Source organism: Harmonia axyridis, chromosome 5, assembly GCF_914767665.1.
Source record: "Harmonia axyridis chromosome 5, icHarAxyr1.1, whole genome shotgun sequence".
In the NCBI taxonomy this organism is placed as follows: Eukaryota; Metazoa; Arthropoda; class Insecta; order Coleoptera; family Coccinellidae; genus Harmonia; species Harmonia axyridis.
This window is the reverse complement of record NC_059505.1, coordinates 4,675,146-4,688,639: the sequence shown is the minus strand read 5'-3', so window position 1 is coordinate 4,688,639 and position 13,494 is coordinate 4,675,146.

Sequence of the window (13,494 nt, the reverse complement as noted above, 5' to 3'; positions counted from 1 at the left end):
TTCAGTGCAAATTCATTTTGATTGTATTCGAAAATTGCTTGATCGATCTTTCAATTTTCGAAAAAACCTACTTATGGCAGTTTAAAATGAACTCACTACTTTTTTTCCCAAAGAAATTCATAGTTTTTTCATATCACTTAGAAAATTGAAATTGTCCCTAATCCTATATCAATTAAATCAATGATGAATTTCAAAATTCTTAGAATTTTATATTCTGATGAAGAAATAATAAATCTATAAAGTTTAATAGTTTCTCCAAAAAAAATTTTTACGTTCTCGTGTATTTCAATTTGAAAATTTAGAATATCAATAAATGGAAATATTACCAAATGTGAAACCGACAAAATGACAATTGGCTTGAAAGAGTGTTTTAGAAAAAATTATAATTTATTGAATGAAAAAAAATTTAAATTCACCATTGAAATAATTGAGATACGATTGAACAAACTTTCAATTTTCAAAGTGATATAAAAAAAACTATATATACATTTTTGTTGTGAAAAAAAGCAGTGAGGTTATTCTAAACTGTCTGATGGGAGGCACAATAGACCATTAGGTCGCAGTGAAACAGAACCTCCTCAATTAAATCTAATCTATTCTCAACTATCATACAAAGGTGTCTTCCAAAAATTGAAAGAATCGATCAAGTGATTTACGCACAGAATCGAAATGAATCTGCACTTAAGAGACCTAGCCTAGAGAAACCTTTCTCTACAGTATACACCCAGTCAGACATCAAACATATACTATAGTTTCCATTCTCTTGATCTTTTCTCTCGAAAGATATAGTGTTTCTGGGAGGAAGGCAATTTTCAGAACCAACATGCAAATATGTAATCAATCTGTACATTCAAATCAATATTATGGGATAGCTAACTCATGGGAATTAGTTTATAGTTTCATGATTGAAAAAAAAAAGTTTAGTAGTATACCTACATTGATTCTCCGTCCTCTCATTATTCAAATCATTTCTCGAAAGCCAATAATTATTTCACAGCGCTGATAATCAGTGCATATCGATTAAATCCGAACATCAAAGAGAGCAGACGTAATAAATTTGCAGAGTTCTGTGGATCCACGCATAATCGAACAGTCCATAAATAAATGCCATATTAAATTCGTTTTTACTTCCATAATAATCAATGTCTGTGTCTGTGTGGTGTTCGGTAGCATTATAGCAGAGAGAGTTAGCTTAAAATGGCCGTTAATTTAATGGAAATGAGCAGAAATGTCATCTGGGATGACAGGTGAGACGTCAATTCGAAAAATAACTTTCGACATAAAAGCTGCAGGGGGTTGATTCAGATGGACGTGGAAACTGCCGACGTTGAGTGAGGCAAGTAAAATCATTTGGACACTGGATGTCTCAGATGTGAAGAGATTTCTATCAGAATTTATAGAAGTCACATGAGCATTTTTTGATGTAGTAATCGAGGTCTCAATAAATTTATTCTTTCAGCACTCCAATGTTGGGGTTTTCCCAATAAAATGTTTCGTTTTGATATAAAAAAAGGTATATTTCAAGAGAAATCATTGGATATGGATGTTTATTTCATTGTGAAGAAGAAGGAATGCCATTAATGATAACATTTATGGCTGTATGTCTCTATAATTTCACGAATTCCATCTTCAAGATTTTGAATAAATTGTGATGCATTAGTATAGACTTTATTATTCACGTGTTAAAGATGTTAAATCACAAGATTTCGCAGACCGATTGTGATCACCTCAGTCAGCTGGCAAGGTTATGGCATCAGTATTCTAGGATGCGCAAGGTATAATATTCATTGATTACTTCCAAAAGAGCCAGACCATCAACAACGATTATTATGTAGCGTTATTGTATCGTTTAAAGGATGACATCGTTAAAAAACGGCCCCATTTGAAGAAAAAAAGGTGCTTTCATCAAGACAATGCTCCGTGTCACAAATCAATGAAAACAATGGCAAAATTGCATGAATTGGGCTTCGAATTGCTTCTGCATCCACCGTATTCGCCAGATCTGGCCCCCAGCGACTTTTCCCTGTTCTCAGACCTCAAAATAATGCTCGCTGGAAAGAAATTAAGCGCCAATGAAGAAGTAATCGCCGAAACTGAGGCCTATTTTGAAGCGAAAGACAAATCTTTCTACAAAAATGGTAGTTCGAAGATCGCTATGATCGCTATATCGCCCTCGATGGTAACTATGTTGAATAATAAAATCGAATTTTGCCAAAAAAAAATTGTTTTACTATGATAGAACGGGGATTTTTCTATTGTCCTGTTATTGAAGACGAAGAGTCCTTATACACTTTTAGCTTTCGTTCATGAATTTCCTTTGCTTATAAACCTTCCAAAAATAAAAGTTAAATTACAGCACAATACTTGATTTTTCCATTGTAAAAAAGTAATATGATACGTCGATACCTAATGGTTGATAAAAAAAGAATAAAATGGCAAATTGAAATTAAACTCCATACACGAACATATAAAGAGTGTACCAACATAACAAAAACAGATTTAGGCTAGCAAAATTTGTTGAACAACACTAGTACGTAGTTAAGTTATTTTACAGGGGAAGGAAAAAATCAAGAATATGTAGCAATGTGTATTACATTGGTGTGTTTCAACTCAAATTTCATGGAACTTGGAGCACTGTTGAATGCATCTCATGTTGGTCTGATGGTCAGATGGTCTGATATTGATATTCCATAAAATTCTTTGTCTGCAACATATCCTCTTCTAATAAAAATAAAGGCCAAATTCTAGACGGAGTATTCAGCTAATTATAAATCATCAGTTGTGTCCAAAGGAAGAAGTCAAGAACAAAAGACAAATAATTGCGGTTGCGGCTTTGGGGTGAAAAAATTCGATTAGTATAATTCCAATGGACAAACGGACCGGTAGATGACCACAAACTTTCGGTTCGTCATCCTTCCAGAATTGTTAATTAATCGAACAACCTTCACAAGGACAAGAACATTCGAGTCGAAAAGCAAAACAAAACATAAAAACACTTCCTTCGTAAGAGATTTTCGATAAAACAAACTTAATTACAAAAAATATCTCAAGATGTTCCAATTAATTGACCGATGAGATCGAGTAAGTCTGGACTTTTTGCGATTTCCGTTGGTAATAAAATATGATGGTTAAGATCACCAAATGACGAAAAATCTTGTTATGAGGTTCATCGAAAGTGAGACATGAGATTCATAAAGGTATTGCGATTCAGTTCTTATGAGTCACACGTAGGATAGACAACTTGTTCTTTCAAATGAATTCCATCGTCCAAGGAAGTCATAAATTAGGATCAGGTATCCTCAAAATATGTAGGAAAAATACTGAAAATTCAACACAGTGATTGAATACTTCCTCTCAACTCATAGAATATTGGATTTTTTAGAAGTAATTTTTGAGTTTCTTGACTGCGAACTGAATTGAAAGGATCCTTGAACTAGGAAGATAAATCCGTAATAGAAAAAGGAAGTCCTTTATTTGATGGGCGAATCTTGTAGCTAAGAAAAAATGGATGATAAGGAATGGAGTGATTATTTACATCCATTATTCAAAGAAAATCAAACCGGAAATGTGTGTGAGAAATTCAAGAAAATGAATCACTTGGTGTCAGGTGATTTTGAGCACTCATTCGTTCATACGTCGTATCAGGCACTATAATTGTATATAAAAGGCCAATTGAAATGTGCCCGGTCTACAATAGTAAAATACATTTTTTTGGCAAAATTTGATTTTATTATTCGACATAGTTGCCTTCGAGGGCGATACAGCGATTATAGCGATCTTCCAACTTTTCGATACCATTTTTGTAGTACGATTCGCCTTTGGCTTCAAAATAGGCCTCAATTTCGGCGATTTTACTTCTTCATTGGCGCTAAATTTCTTTCCACCGAGCATTCTTTTGAGGTCTGAGAACAGGCGCTGGGGGTCAGATCTGGAAAATAAGATGGATGCAGAAGCAATTCGAAGCCCAATTCATGTAATTTTGCCATTGTTTTCATTGATTTGTGACATTGTCTTGATGGAACAGCATCTTTTTTTTATTCAAATGAGGTCTGGCCCTTTTGGAGGTAATAAATGAATATTTTGCCTTACGCATCCCAGAATACTGATCCCATAACCTTGCCAGCTGACTATTGTTTTTCCTTCGCTTTGGATTCGGCTCATCGTGTGCATTCCACCCAGCTGACTGTCGATTGGACTCCGGAGTGAGATGATGGAGCCATATTTCATCCATTGTTACATATCGACTCAAAAATTCGAGTTTATTGCACTTAAACAGCTTCAAAAACTTCTCAGAATCATTAACACGTTGTTACTTTTGATCGATTGTGAGCTCACGCGGCACCCATTTTGCACACAGCTTTCTCATGTACAAATATTAGTGAATGATATGATGTACACGTTCAGATGATATCTTCACAATGTCTGCTATCTTGATCGACTTCACTTAACGGTCATTCAAAATTATTTTGTGATCTTTTTTGATTTTTTCGTCGGTGACAGCCTCTGTTGGTTGTCCACTGCGTTCGCTGTCTTCGGTGCTCATTTCACCATGTTTGAACTTAGTATACCAATCAATTATGGTTGTTTTTCCTGGTACTGACCCCGGAAACTCTTCATCAAGCCAAGATTCTGCTTCAACTGTATTTTTTCCCTTCAAAAAATAATATTTTATCAGCTCACGAAATTCTTTTTCCCATCTTTTTTCAAATAACAAAAGTAGCTATCTGTTCAGTTAACGACAGCTCGAAAATAAAAGAATTTCTGTCAGGAGCTCTAACACTCTATTCAATTTAATAGTCGTTTGAAACCATTGTGAAAAAATACAAAGAATCAATCAACTTGTAACACCAAATGTTAGAACAAGAACATTCAAATTTATCTATTTCGGATGTGACTAAATGAGCAATATTGCGTTCTTGCTTTTTTCGCTATAATAAAATTACAATTTCAAGAATGAATTATCTGTTATCGTTTACAACTTCTTTTCAACGTCAAGCAAGATCATTTATCGATTGTTGAAAGATATCCGGTTCCATTAAAAAAATTCATCCTTGATAAAAACCAAAAAGGGAAGGTGTCGGAAATGGTCGTTTTTCTCAAATTGACATTACATTCCAATGGCTATGATTAACATAAATTAAGTGAAAAAAACAAATCATATATTTCGGTAGAGTAAGAACATCCTTTTCCTAAGGATTAAAAACAATATGCCAAAAATATTTAATGATAAAACAGAAAAAAATGGCGAAAACTTAATTGCTGGGCCATTATAATAATTATGAAACATAAATTGATCAAAACACTGTAAGAACCGAAGAAACAGGAATAATTCATTTTGCAAAAACTGCTTTTTTATTTTACCTATTGGTTTATTATTTCCTTCCATCAGATAGAACATGAAAATGTTGAAATGAAAATTAACTACTTAATTATTTGATTCGCTGATTGAAGATTGACTTATGAATGAATATTTTATTATTTATTCATTATTATCAATATTTTCAACAAACTTAAGGCCAGTTTCATGATAGAGAGTAAAATTTCCTTTAGAAATGTAGCGTGATCCAAAAACCAACTTCAAGGTTGAAGGTTAAAGAAGGCGTTAAAGAATAGAGTCTATTCTTTATGATGAAGAACACTCCAAAGCTTACTTTAAGCTTGAAATTGGTTTTTGGAACATGTTTCATATCTAAAGGAAACTTTACTGTCGATCATGAAACTGGCCCCTAATGCAATGGGAATAATAGTGCTAACTATGAAAATATGGTGTTTTATTTGTAATTTCAAATATTCATTTATTTTTGCCCACATGTTTCTTTGTCTGAAGGTTTTTTCTGCTCGTTTGTTGAGATATAATTATTTTTTCTTCATTTATTGATCATCACCTTTTTATTTACTGTTGTCTACTGTGCTAGAAGTTCATTTCACTGTTTCAAATGGTGCTAGAATATTTTTACGCCTGAAAATAAGAAATTTTGGCAGATATGAGAGTTTTTTTATTCGATTCCTTCTCATACTTTTCTCAATCGTGTCGATATTACGTTCACAAGGTGGAACAGCCGCAAATTTCTTGAACAATTCCATGTATTAGATCTCAGACGATTCTCATGGCAATTATTACATTGGGTGTAAATGTTTGCCTTCGTTATTTACTCAGTGGTCAAGTTGGCCAGTGTGCGTGTGATATGAAACAAAAGAGTGACAAGTTTCAGTGCAACAACCGGTCGATGTTCTGGAGTGAGGGAAATACACACTCGTAGGCAAATGTGCTAAACTATGTGAGATTCGATATTGTTGAAAATTCACACGATGTCTTCTATATGATTTGAAACTGCGGGAAGTTAGAATCATCTCAGTGTTGGTGACTATTTTGGTTTTTTTCATGTTATTCGATAATTATTTCTAGAATATGTGACGGAAAGAATTTATTCACTAGTTAATTGAATTTGAATCCACTCTCAGGAAATTACTAATTGAATACAATTTTTTCAATGGCATGTATGTTGAAAGGAACGTTGATTTCAAGTAGGAGTTTATGTATCCAATAACAATAACAATTCTGAATATTGACAGACATTTTTTATGAAAATTGAACTTGTATACCGTAATATATTTCACACTTTTCTCTACAGGGTATTCCTAAATTGGAGGTACGAAGAAAAATGAGAGATTCCTTGGATAATTTCAAGAAGAAAAGACTATAAACATGGGCCTGCAAACGATTTGATTTCAAGGTAGAGAGTTTTCCTTATAGTTCTTTTTTGTTTTTTCTTATTTGTACATAAGAAAGCTGTATGCAAAATGGGTGCCGCGCGAGCCCACAATCGATCAAAAGAAACAACTTGTTAATGATTCTGAGCATTGTTTGAAGCAGTTTAAGTGCAATAAACCTGCATTTTTGCGTCGATATGTGACGATGGGTGAAACATGGCTCCATCATTTTACTCCGGAGTCCAATCGACAGTCAGCTGAGTGGACTGCAAACAATGGCAAAATTGCATTAATTGGACTTCGAATTGCTTCTGCATCCACCGTAATCGCCAGAATACCTGGTACCTTATATTTTAGAGTCGAGGTACAATATGTAAAATCCATTCCAGCAATAAAAATGTTGGCGGTAAGAAAGATCATCAAAATCAGAATGGATAAGCTCCCATTTTCGAATACACAATATTCATCATAATGATAAACATTTACATTTTCTTGTACCAAAACAGTACAAAGATTGATGGTTGAACGACCTCACATATCCTGTTCCAGGTTGTTGTCCTTTCTTGAAGAAAAACAGCTATTGACAAAAACTGAAAGGAAGTAGAATTGGGATTTTTAAAGTTCTTTGAAAAAAACAGATGATACATGCCTGTTTAATGTGGTATGAAATGGTGAATAAAATAAAGAATTCAAGGAATAACAAGTCGTAAACATTTATCATTCATTTTCTCCCGATATCAAAATGTTTTTGTAGTAGCCGAATCGAGTATGGTTGTATTTTTTGTGGTTTCATTTTTCCAAGTATCTTCCCGCGCTGATTTATTTTGATGATTTTTAACTACTGGGAATTAATTCGGCTTTTATGAGCGCCTCTTTTGACTCTGAACCTCAATTAGCGAAAAATATGGTTGTGATTTTAATAACAGCATTTTGGCTGACGCCTCCTACCGTTAACTATAGTTTAGGAGGGCATCATTCGAATATTTCTTTATAGACGTCATAAATTCAAACCAGTTTCACAATTTCTCGACACAATTTATGACACATTTTTATAAACGTGAGAATTTTGTCGATTTTGGTTTGTTTTCTGATCGATATCTACAAATTTGAGAAAGAAAACTATTCAATTGATTTTGGTAAAAAGTTCACGGTACTACAGAATAAAGAGAAACATGTTTTTGTGAGTTTTGGAGAATTGCTAAAAAAAATAGACAAACAGATTATCTGATTCATCTTCCTACATAGGTCACTGTTTTCGGCGCGCAATCACATCTTTGCCGCTACAGTTGCTGATATTACCTTTATGAAACATGGTGAGAAATGGTGACTGGAAATCTAGCACTGTTGCAAAGAGTTATGTTGAAAATCCATTGACAATTTTGAAGATGTTTACTGAGAAGATTATTGAAGGGAAAACATTCGCAAAAATAAGAACAAGAGTAATCTTTGTTCTTGTATTAGCGGTGGTTACAATATTAATGTCATCATTAACTGAATAAAAAAAGGGGTTTTCCAATAAAAGGTTTATTTGGAGATTAAAAAAAACGAATATATTCTAAGAGTAATCAATGGGTGTTCACTTCATTGTGAAAAGAGAGGAAAACGATAAACTCCAATGAAATCTTTTTCAAGAAGTTTTCCATGACCATTTATGCCTTTGTGGCTGTATTTCCTCGATTTCCATCTTCAAGGATTTGAATCTTGAATTGACCTTATCTTTCAAGTGGCCCCAAAGAGAAAGGTCTAAAGGTGTTAAATCATAAGATCTCGGTGGCTAATTGTCACCTTTTCGAAAAATAATACGGCCAGGAATTATGCTTTGCAAAATTGTGATTGTTTCGTTGTTTGTGTGGGATGTAGGGCCATCTTGTTGAAAATAACGTCGTCCACAACAATCTTTTCAAATTCCGGCCATATAAAATTATTAATCATAGCTTGTTATAGCGTAGTCATTCGTGGTGCTAGCTTCATTTTCGAAAAAATATGGTCCAATTATACCAGCAGCCCAAAAACTGCACCAAATAATGAAACTTTGAAGATAGAGAGGTTTTTCAACAATCATTCTTGGATTTTTCGGCCTCCAGTGCTTCTGCTAATTAACGATGAATTCGAGGTGAAAATGCACCTCATCACTGAAGATGATTTTTCGATGAAAATCAGGATCATTTTAATACACTTCAAGGACCTAATCTGCGAGGATACGATGTTGCTGGTGATCTACCGGCTTGAGTTATTGTGTTAACTGAAGTTCAAAAGCCTTAAGACCTAAGTTCTTGAGCGACTCACAAGGTTTCCATCCTCCACACCACTAATTTGTTCAATAACAACTCTTATTTTTCCAACCAGTTTCACTATGGCCAGATAACCTGAAAACGCTTTAATTTTGCGTGTAGTGTAGTGAATCTCAAAAATTTCAATGCCTTGTTGAAGGGTGAATCGTTCCATTTTTAGTAATGGCGTAGTTTTTACTTGTTAAAGTCGAAAGTTGCAGCTGTCTAGATAGCGGTGTGTTCAAAATGAAACTTTTCATCTAAAAACCCTTCGTGATAAATTAATCTGAATTGAATAAGCTCTGCTTATTTACCTAAGGAAGCGAAGGACTCAGATTACTTCCACTTCTGAAGGAGTAAAATAGCTTATTATACCTTTATGAGTCATGCAAAAAAATCACTCTCAAGATGAATTATTCAAAGTGCCAATTTCGATTCATTGAAATGAGCTTGAATAGCACAAGAAAGAGAAGATGAATACAACATAGAGTACCAATAGGCAACAGGAGCTTAGATGCTGAATACCTTTTGAAATCAAGAAAAGCGTTATTCGTTTCGCAACTTCTGGCCAGCATGCTCTTTCTTAATCGGATTAAACTAGAAAATGGTGGACCTCAGTCCAGTTTTTAATCTGCCCAAAATCAAAACGTCGGTTTTCGCAACTCATCGACATCAGCGCTCTTTGTGGCCGATGTGACTGTCTGCAAGGCGAAAAAAGTTAATCACGATCAACCGTTGTACTTCAAAATGTACAATATGCTAGACATTTAATTAGAAATCTGCCTCGTAATTCAACCTACAGCGTAGCACGGTCTTCGTCGAGGGTTATTGTCCTCACTAAAAAGCCTGGAATTTTTTGGTTGTCCATACGAACAAAGAGATCGCATTTCACAGTTGGTATAACTGAAATTCCTCCAGTTTGATCTATGGTGTAATATCTTGTGAATGCGTCCTATCGGAATTTTTTGGTCGATATATTGGTGATTTCGGTATTGAAATTAATTTGGCAGTTCGAAACCCATTATACCTTTTATTGTTTTGTGGAAGAGAATTGTGATATTTGATTTTTCAATGATTACCTACACCATACACATCCAATATGGATGAAACATTGTTATCATAGTTTACGACTATTAATTTTTCATCAAAGATTTCGATGCTTGCGATAGAAATTCTATTGTGTTAACTGTCTGATTTAGATTAGGAAATTCCATCAGAGTAATAAACATAGATAGAGGGAGCATATGTCATTTTCAGTATGCAAATTTTGTCCCTGACATGAACTAGCAAATTTGACATGAAACGCGCGGAAATGACAACATATTAGTGCAGATACGATATTTCACTTAATTCGCGAGTTTCTCCACATAGAACGCACCATATTGAATCAACGTTTCATATTAACTCAAAATATATTGTTGAAATAAATACTTTAATATATCAGACATTCAGAAAAGAAACTTCAAGCGCGCCAAACGACTTGAAATAACCGATGACACTAGGAGAGCAAAAAATGCCAAACCTTGGATTTCAGCAAGTAGATACAGAAAATAATAAATATTCTGCTTATTATAAACTCGACAATTAGGAAAAATATTGGATTCCAAATATTTAAATTTGCATATTAAATCGGGAAGCACTCAAATAAATATATTTTATTCAATATAATATAACGGGTGTTTTTTTTCGAAGTATATAACTTTAAGTTGGCATTACTGTTCAAGATGGCGACCGATTCAACAGCTGTCAAGTGATTTATTCTCAGTTTGGTTTAGCAATTCATCATGAATAGACTCACGCCTGAACAACGCTTGCAAATAGTGCAATTTCATTTCGAAAATAATGGTTCTGTGCGGAATACGTATCGCGCACTACGTCTATTTTATTTTGTTTAGCAATGAAGCGCACTTCTGGTTGAATGGCTACGTTAACAAACAAAACTGCCGCATTTGGAGTGAAGCTAATCCTCAGTATGTAGAAACACCGTTACATCCAGAAAAACTGACTGTTTGGTGCGCTTTATGGACTGGTGGAATCATTGGTCCGTACTTCTTCAAAAACGATGATGGCCAGAACGTTACAGTCAATGGTGATCGGTATAGAGCCATGATTACTAACTTTTTCATTCCTGAATTGAACAACCATGATGTCCAGGAGCTGTGGTTCCAACAAGACGGCGCAACATGTCACACAGCTCGTTCCACAATCGATTTATTGAAAGACACGTTTGGTGACCGCCTTATTTCACGTTTTGGACCTGTGAATTGGCCTCCAAGATCTTGTGATTTAACAGCGCTAGACTACTTTCTGTGGGGCTATGTAAAGTCATTGGTCTATGCGGATAAGCCACAAACCCTTGACCATTTGGAAGACAACATTCGCCGTGTTATTGCCGATATACGGCCACAAATGTTGGAAAAAGTCATCGAAAATTGGATGTCCAGATTGGACTACATCCGAGCCAACCGTGGCTCTAAAAAAATCACCCTTCACAATATCAGTCTACAATTTTCACGTTATCGTACTTTAGGCATAATTGCATCCTTAAAACGCAGAGAAAACATAAAAAAAAAATAAATACAACTAAAACCAATATCAAAATCAATTTTAAAGAAATTTTGTTATCAGATAATTTTGATTGAAGCAATAAATTTTGCAAGGATAGATTATATTGAATGAAATTTTATAATCTTCAACTAGTTAAACATTTCTACCTGCTTGGTCGAAACATTTCAACGCTTTCTTGTGTGGTATGGCATTCTTTATGTCATAGAGTATAGTAATCTAATACTATTGCATCACAGCACCCACTATAGAATGGGATACGATCAAAATATAATCATTTTAAAATCTTGGTCCAAAATTTAGATTATTTTAAGTTATATAAAGTAACCTAATAGTATTCCTTCAAAGCACCCACCATAGAAGAACACGCAAACAAAATATAGCTATAAAATTATTCTCTACTTATTCCAAACATGCCCTAGGGTCATGTTAATACTGGCAATCCGCACAATGAGCATGAATAGATGATTAGTCCCGATAAGTCGCTTTAATTCCTTGTAATTGCTAGGTTTATGCGTGTGCACATCAGCCAGGTTCCCTCTGACTATCCTCTGGATGCATAAAGTGCTCAGTGTTAAATTATAAATTTAACGAGATAGTCGGCTTCATCGGAGTATGTGACAGGATCATTTATAATACACACTCGCTGACTCGCATGCGTACCTATTGCGATGCCCAATCGGGCGCCACTAAATAGATATAAATGTTTTAATGTTTATATATATGGTAGAAGGCGTGGGTCTTCGTTCTTGTATCGCAGAGATTGTGACAAGCAGAGACGTGGTTCGACTGAGTTCCTGGTTTCTCACGCGCCAATTGCCATTTTATTGAATTCGAGGAAGATTCCTTCGATAGGAGTCGACTGATCTTCGATGATGTTCACGTTCTATTTACTATTTATAAGTGCCTTTCCTAAGAGTGACTGCTTCTTTCCCTCGAGAATTGATTCGTTGAAGACTGGCAGATGTTCGATATTTCAAGAAATTCTCTTTAAAAAATGTTTTTGAGACACTTGATTCAGATGACTTATGTAACCAGGTGTTATAAGGAGTTTTCGAATAAGTCAGCTATCTTGGCAGCTGTCATCTTTTGACAATTGACAAGTGAAAACAGTTCGCAAAACTGAAGCACTTTTGGATCCTCGTGAAATACCTTCTGATTGAAAAATTCGAACTGTTTGAGTTTGTGTCGTCGAATTAGACATTCTACAAATGACATTACAGCGTCATTTGTATGAAGGCTTAGGTCTTGAGTATTAACTTTCAGTTAATACAAGAACTCAAGCCGGTCGACCAGCAGCAACGTCTCATCTTCGTCGATAGATTGATGAAATGCATCAAAATGGTTTTCTTCGAAAAATCATCTTCATTTTCCCCTCGGTGGCTACGTCTAAGAGCAGAATTGTGTTTGGAGCTCATCAAATCCTAGAATAATTGTTGAAAAGCCTCTCCAGCCTCCAGTTTTTGATTTTGTGTAGCGACTGGACTTTACCCCATTTGAAGAAAAAAGAGGAGCTGTTTCATCAAGACAATGCGCCGTGTCACAAATCAATGAAAACAATGGCAAAATTGCATGAATTAGGCTTCGAATTGCTTCTGCATCTACGTTATTCGCTAGATCTGGCCACCAGCAACTTTTTCCTGGTCTCAGACCTCAAAAGAATGCTCGCTGGAAAGAAATTTAGCGTCAATGATAAAATCATTAAAAAACGGACCCATTTGAAGAAAAAAAGGTGCTGTTTCATCAAAACAATGCGCCGTGTCACAAATCAATGAAAACAATGGCAAAATTGCATGAATTGCTCTTCGAATCGCTTCTGCATCCACCGTATTTGCCAGATCTGGCCCCCAGGGACTTTTTCCTGTTCTCAGACCTCAAAAGAATACTTGCTGAAAAGGACTTTAGCGCCAGTGAAGAAGTAATCGCCGAAACTGAGGGCTATTTTGAA